The sequence below is a fragment of the Chionomys nivalis genome, chromosome 2 (genome assembly GCF_950005125.1).
Source record: "Chionomys nivalis chromosome 2, mChiNiv1.1, whole genome shotgun sequence".
NCBI lineage: Eukaryota > Metazoa > Chordata > Mammalia > Rodentia > Cricetidae > Chionomys > Chionomys nivalis.
In genome coordinates this window covers 85314978-85322482 of record NC_080087.1, presented here as the reverse complement: position 1 = coordinate 85322482, position 7505 = coordinate 85314978, and positions in this window count along the sequence as shown.

Sequence of the window (7505 nt, the reverse complement as noted above, 5' to 3'; positions counted from 1 at the left end):
TTGCTAGCATTCTGAGTCTAGCTTGGGATGTGTAGCAAGACTCTCTATCAAAAATATAAACGAGGAGTTGGGGAGAGGGCTTAGTGGGTAAAGCTTGCCACACAAAGGTTTCTTCCTGAGAAAGTGAGGTTCAGGGGAGCCCTAGATGACATGGGCCTAAATATAGGGAAGAGACTAGAGCAGGGACTCGTCCTGACCTTCAATGATTTGTCAGTGCTTCAGAGAAGTCACCTAAAGCGGAGGCAGACCTAACTCTGAGGAATGTTCTCGAGGGAGGAGACCCACTGGGTGGAGTTTCCTCTGGACTCAGAGACCTGGGCAGGGCTGAAGGACTGCAGCTCAGAGATGTAGGACCTGGGTCTGGAGAAGCAGCTCAGTAGTTAAAAGCACCAGCAGCTCCTCTATGAGGATGCAGGTTCAATTCTCAGTGCCCACATGCTGGCTGGTTACTTCAGCATTTTATGGAACTTAAAGCTTGATTGCTGAGCTGTGCTGAGGGAAGGGGACTTGGATTCCTAAGCATCCCCAGCCATGCTCCCTCTCATCTGACCCAACTGGTCTTTCTACCAGCGTTTGGACATGGACCTGAAGAACGGCCACATCCCTCAAGTCAGGGCTTGTTAGCATTGAAGCTGAGATGTGAGTGTGGATCCTGCCAGCTCAGAGCCCCTTACGTCCTCAGCTTCAGGGGATCTAATGCCCTCTTGTGGCCTCAGGGGGCATCTGCACTCTTGTGTACATACCCATTATATTATGGACACACATACTCATAATAAAAATGAAACAAATTTTTAAAACGTATTTATGTGTGTTGGGGCACCTGCCACAGTGCATGAGCCATGGCCTGGCTGTGGAGGTCAGAGGACAGCTCGCAGATGTCAGTTCTACTCCATGGGGTCCTGGGATGGAACTCAGGGAAAGGACCACCAAGCCATCTTAACAGGAGATTTTGATGCAGATTTAACGGAGGCACTGGGAGGAAGTGAGACAAGCGTGGGTGTGGGGCTCCCTTTCTCCCTCCCTCCTGCCTTCTTTCTCATTTGCTTTTTTGTTTTCTGTCTTCAGACAGGGTTTCTCTGTATAGCCCTGGCTGTAGGGGCATTTCATTACTGTTTTAATAAATAAAGCTTGCCTGGGGGTCAGGAAAGTAAAACAGCTCCACTGGTCAGCCTTACAGACCTGGCAGTGGTGACACACACATTTAATCTCAGTAGTCATGCTTGTTGCCATAAAAACCAGGCAGTGCATGCCTTTAATCCCAGCCCTAGAGAGGAATATAAGACAGGAGGAGACAGCTCTCAGTCTCATTCCAAGATTCCTGGAGGCAGGATCGCCATTTCAGACTAAGGTAGAGGTGACCTTCAGGTTGAACCCCAATTTCTCTCTGAGTTTTTATTAATCGTGCTTCACCTGGCTGTCGTGGAACTCAATTGGTAGACCAGGTTGGCCCTGAATGCAACCAGTCAGTCAGCGGTTCAGACCTGTTCCGACCTGTTCATACGACCTGTTCATACAGGTCTCGACTGGTACAGACTGGTTCAGACTGGTCTTGACAGGTTCAGACTTGTTCAGACGGGTTTAGACCCGTTCAGATGGGTTCTGACTGGTTCAGAATGGTCTTGACCGGTTCAGACCTGCCGTGACAAACACGACAAATTTGACATGCATGATAAATGTGACACACGTTGAATATGACACATGACAGGTGTGACACACGTGGCAAATGTGACACATGCAATGCGTGACTTATGCGGCATGTGCGACAAAAATGACACGCATGGCGGACGGGACATGCGTGCTGGAGATAATATGCGTGACAAATATGGTACACATGACAAGTGTGATACGTGCGACAAACACGACATGCACAACAAACACGACACGCATGACAAAATGACATGCATGTCAGGTGCGGCACACGTGACAGGTGCGACACGCATGTTGAATATGACACTCATGACAAATATGACACACATGACAACCACGTGCAAGGGGATGAGGCGGGAGCCACTGGCTAACAGACAAGAATCTTGGTGTATCCTGAAAAGCTGCTTGTGTGTGTTGGGGTGTGAGTATGTTCTTATGTATTGGTGTGTGTGGATGCACATGGAGGCTATGGTGAACCTCACATGTCATGCTTCTGGTACCGTATACCTGTTTTTGGATAGAGAATCTCTTATTGCCCTGAAGCTCCATTCAGCGGGGGTGGCTGACCAGTGAGCCCAGAGATCCTCCAGGTTCCACCTGCATGAGCACCATCCCTGGCTTTTGCTGTGTTTTGTTGTTTGGTTGATGTGGGAGTCTCCTTGTAGGCTGTGAACACCATTGGTGAATAAAGACACTGTCCTGGCCTGTGATGGGGTAGAACAGATCTAGGTGGGGAAAACTATACTGAATGCAGGGAGAAAGGAAGCAGAGTCAGAGAGAAGCCGTGGAGCTGCTGCCGGACACGCTGACACTTTGCTGATAGGCCACGACCTTGTGGTGATGCACAGATTAATATAAATTAAGATGTAAGATTTAGCCCATAAGAAGCTACACCCAATGGGCCAAACAGTGATTTAACTGATATGGTTTCCGTGTGGTTATTTCGGGAGTTTGGGCGGCCAGGCGGTGGGGAAACAAACAAGTGGGCTCATACAACAGTTGGCTTTGCTTTTTTGTGACAGAGTTTCTCTGTGTAGCCCTGGATGTCTTGAATCTCTCTTTGTAGATCAGGCTGGCCTTGAACTCACAGAGATCCACCTGCCTCTGCCTCCCAAGGGCTGAGATTAAAGATGTGTGCCATCACCGCCTGACTCACACCTGGATTTTTCACGTGACTTCAGAGGATCAAATTCAGTTCCTCTTGTTTGTCGAGCACTTTTCTGAGCGGGCCATCTCCCCAGCCCCACGAAGGCTGTTCCCCGTATCCCTGTGACTGCAAGGCCCAGAGCACGAGCCTCACTTGTGCTCAGAAGCTGCGGCTGCTGTTTTCTCCTATCATGGATGCGTCCTCCCAGACCCTCCAGGCAGGCACACATCCCCTGGAGTGTGGATCAGTTGCTGGCAATGACACATCCCTCTGGCCTCTCGGGTAGATGGCCTATGCTCCGGGTTCAGGGCACTGACCATTGGCCTGCACCGGTCAGTTCTCTGGACCTTGATGTGGTCTCCATCCTCATACTGCTTTGATAGCATGCACCTCAGCTTCTACATGTCACTAACAGCCACAAGGGTCACTTGCTGCTTGCTGCCAGCCAGGTATAAGGACTCCATGACCATCTTCCTGAGCCTCCAGTTGTGCAATCAAGGAAACCAAGGCTCATAGAAGCTGAAAGATTTTCCCATGATCATGCCACTTCGAGTATTCAGTAGGATCAATGTTGTAGCCTCTTCTCACTTCCCTCAGCTCTCGCTGACACCTGGCTGGGACCCTTTCTAAATTCTCCTAAGGACCTTTGGGTGCACAATCGACCAACCCTGAAGCCTCATCCACCCTGGATTCTCCTCACGTGCCGTGATGAATCTTTGGGTTGTGGTTTTAATTTGGATCCCGAGCATTCTGATAAATACAAGGTCGCAATCACTTACGGAACTGATGTGGGCCGTGAGAGGTCATCAGTGATGCAGTCACAAAGCCAGGAAGCAACAGAAACGCCATGTGATTCCCAACTCATCTGATTGTCACTCCCTGGCCACTTCTCATGTTCCAGCTCAGAAGCCATGATTCACTCCTCCCACCCAGCCTCAACCTCTCATGCTAAGGATCTGATCCCAACAGCAAAACAAAGTTTACTTCCTCCTGGGCCACCAATGGGCTCATCAAGCTCACTCACAAAGCACAGGTGGGCAAGAGTTTGCAAGTAGGAGTGTGGCTGACCCCAAAGAAGCTATACTAGAAGGTTGGCACCCAGCATGGGGAAGGCTTCCCTTAACCACATAGATGGAGCCTCTTTCCCATAGTCTTCCTAGACGACCATATACACTGCCCCTTCCTGAGATGAGACACACGCAGCTAAGGCAGAATTCATACAACTGGCTGGGAGCAACGGCTGGATACTCAGGGAAGGATCCAGTGGCCCTCCCTGTCCCTCCTTATAGGAGGGGATGCCAACAGTCAACATCCCTGTGTAATGCTCTTTGGCAAGCAGCCCCAGTTGCTCTTGTGATGACCGTGGATGCTGTGCTCGGAGGATAGTGCTAAACCTCCCCATCCCACATCCCCGGGTCCCATGAGTCTCCAGAGCAAGTAAGGTGAAGGACAGAAAATTGTGAGCCCACAGATGGAGATAACAGCTAAGCGTTGCTGTGGTCCACGTATCGAGAGTCCAGGGCAAGTGACTGGGAACCTCATCTCTCTTACTGCATGGCATTCTCCCGTCTTATCACCAAGCCGAGAAATCAAACCCACCCCACAGTTAGGTACTCGAAATCAACGAGCTTTTCTGAGATGCAGTGATAATGAAAGAACAGACCGGGTGGTTCTAGAGAACATCCTGACACAAAGCCACAAGTCCCCACGCAGGTGATCTATCAGTCACATTGATGGCCCCATTCAGAAGCCCCTGCACTAACCACATCTGCCCCGTCACTCAACACAGCACTCTTCTGATTTTTGTCAAGATTACAGTGCTTCTCTGTCCCCCTGCATGGGGAGGTGTGTACCATGCCATGGAGTCACCGAATAGTGATGTGTGGTGCCAACTAGAAGAGAAATGCCCCAGGTGAACAAGCTGCTTTCCGACTTCTAGGGATTCCTCACATCCCAAAGTCAGCATGGTCACTGGGGTCGTGCCAGGAAAACAGAAATCTTACCTGCCAATCACTTTGTCCTTACAGCCTCCCTTTCACTGCGCTGAAGTCAGGCATAACCTGAGCAAAGTAGGCAGCAGGCCCTCAGAAAACGGCCACTGCAGTCACCCAACCCAGTGTTGAGTTCTGTCTGAACCTTTTTCTGTTCTCCACCTGAGTGCCTCCCATCCCGGCCAGCCTCTGTGCCTGGCACACGGTGGATGCTTGAGGGTGCGCTGGTTGGAGAAACACTCTCCCTGCTGGGCTCAGGCTGTCCTGTCTCAAACACCACCCTACTCCACAGCCAGCCCCTCCCCTGCCCAGAGTGCAGAAGTCACATTTGACCTCTGAGTCTCAGTCTGACTCCTCTGCATCCTGCAGAGGGCCCTGCTCTGCTGCCAACTGCCACCTAGGCTTCTACCCATGACTTAGCCCCTCTCCTGTCTGACTCCCCTGATCTGACAGCCTTGTCTATTCATCTGGATATGCCAGGCTAACTGGGCCCGGGGCTCCAACCAACACACATCTGGACTTTACCCGGGGCTCTAACTGCAGTTGGGCCTCTATCTGCCTTCACCTTACCTCTGTGCCCCAGGTTCTTTCCTCCCAAGAGAAGGCAAAGGAGAAAGAGAGACAGGCTCGGCAGCGCCTGAGCCTCCTGACTCCCTAGGTTTTCTGGTCTGTTTCCACAGCACTAACACTTGTAGCATGTCTGTCCTGTCTCTTGAGAAGGCTACTCTTGTGCCTGGATCTTTGGTCGATTTCTAAAATTCCTGTCATTGCCAATGTCCTGGACTGCCCATGATGAATAAATTCTGACCTGAAGTTTGTCCAAAGACTCTGGGTAGAGGTTTTCACTCTGCCATACTCTGTCTGACCTCAGACGCTTTTTTACACACACTTGGTGTAAGTCTCCATTGTTGTAGAACTATGGCATTCTGCCTGACCTTAGAAACAGCAGCATGTGGATGATTCCGTGTCCCGTCAATCTGGGGCTGAGAGCGTGGTAGAAAGGAGGAGACAGGAGTGAGACCATGGAGAAATGGGATAGTTAAGGGAGGAGAGGGATGAGGTGGAGAGCAGTGAAAGAGAGATCTTGATAGAGCCACTATGGGGATAGAAAGAGACCTGGTGCTAGGGAAATTCCCCCAAATCCACAATTACCCCAAATAAGAGTCCTATCAAGAGTGGGGTGGGTGCCTGAACTGAACTTCCCGTCTAATCAGATTGGTGAATACCACAACTAACACCATAGAGCCTTCACCCAGCAACTAACAGAACAAGATGCAGAATCCACAACCAACCACCACACCAAGCTCCAGAAATCCAACTGAAGAGAGGGAGGAGGTAATACATGAGCAAGGGAGGGAAAGATCATGAGGGAGTGTTGGGAGCTGTGAACCCCCAGATCCTGAAACAACTTGTTTTCCCTTGATCTGAGTGCTGTCAGATCAGGGGAGTCAGACGGGAGGGGGGCTAAGTCATGGGTCAGCAGCAGAGCAGGGCCCTCTGCAGGATGCAGAGGAGTCAGACTGAGACTCAGAGGTCCAATGTGACTTCTACACTCTGGGCAGGGGAGGGGTTGGCTCTGGAGTAGGGTGGTGGTTGAGATTACATTGTGCCTACAGCTGCTCTGAGCAGGAGCCCTCAGGAGTTCCTGATGGCAGGAGAGTGGTTTTTGGCTGGGGCGTGGCTATCCCTATATAAGCTGCCCCTGAACACAATAAAGGGGGCATTTTTAGGGCATTCTGGCATCAAGGATGACCTGTCTCTCTCTGTTTGTGCGTCTTTGTGTCTTTGTGTGTTTCAGTCTCCAGCCCCTTACCCAGCTCATGAACTCTACGGTGGTGCCTAGAGCACAGACAGGTGTGGTACGCCACAAGGGAGAAATCTGCAGAGACAGCTGAACCAAGCTCACAGAGCTCACGAGCCCTAGACTGACAGCTGTGCAGACTGCATGGGATCGGACCTGGTCCTCAATACGTGGGAGACAGCGGTGAAACCTGTACTATCTCTGAGACCCCCGGCAGGAGGACCAGGATCTGTCCCTGGTGCATGAGCCAGCTTATTGGAGCCCATTCCCTATGGTGGCAGGCCGTGCTCAGCCTTAATGTGGGGGGTGGGGGTTGGTCCCGCCACAACTTAATGTGTCAGACTTTGTTGGCTTCACATGGGAGCCCTTACCCATTGAGAGAAGTGGATGGGGATGGGCAGGAGGAGGAGGAGGAGGGGAGAACCGTGGACGAAAAGTAAAATAAAATTTAAAAAATAAAATAAAAAGAGAAAGTGGTGCCTGTGGCAGACTGGCCTGTGCCCACCCTGGTGCAAGCATTTCCCATGGGCAACCTAGTCTCATGGACCTGCTCATGGGAGTGCTTCCAGGTTGCTCTGCGTGCCTGACTGTTTTTGCTCAGGACGCTCTGCAGTCAGGTTCTGCTCTACCCCCACACTGGCTCTAACTAATCAGATTTGTTAGGTCTCATAGTCATTCAGGTCCTGCACCTTGCAATTCTCCTGTATTTTTTACTAAAAAGAAATCTGGAAAATGGAGAATGCTGACAGATCTGAGAGCCAATAATAAAGTGATTCAGTCATTGGGCTCTCTAGAGCCTGGAATTCCTTTGCCTTCTACATTACCTAAAGGATGGTTTATTTTAGTTATTGATTTAAAGTTATTGATTAAGTTATTGATGTTTTTGCTTTTAAAATATTCCAATTTATAGTCATTTGTC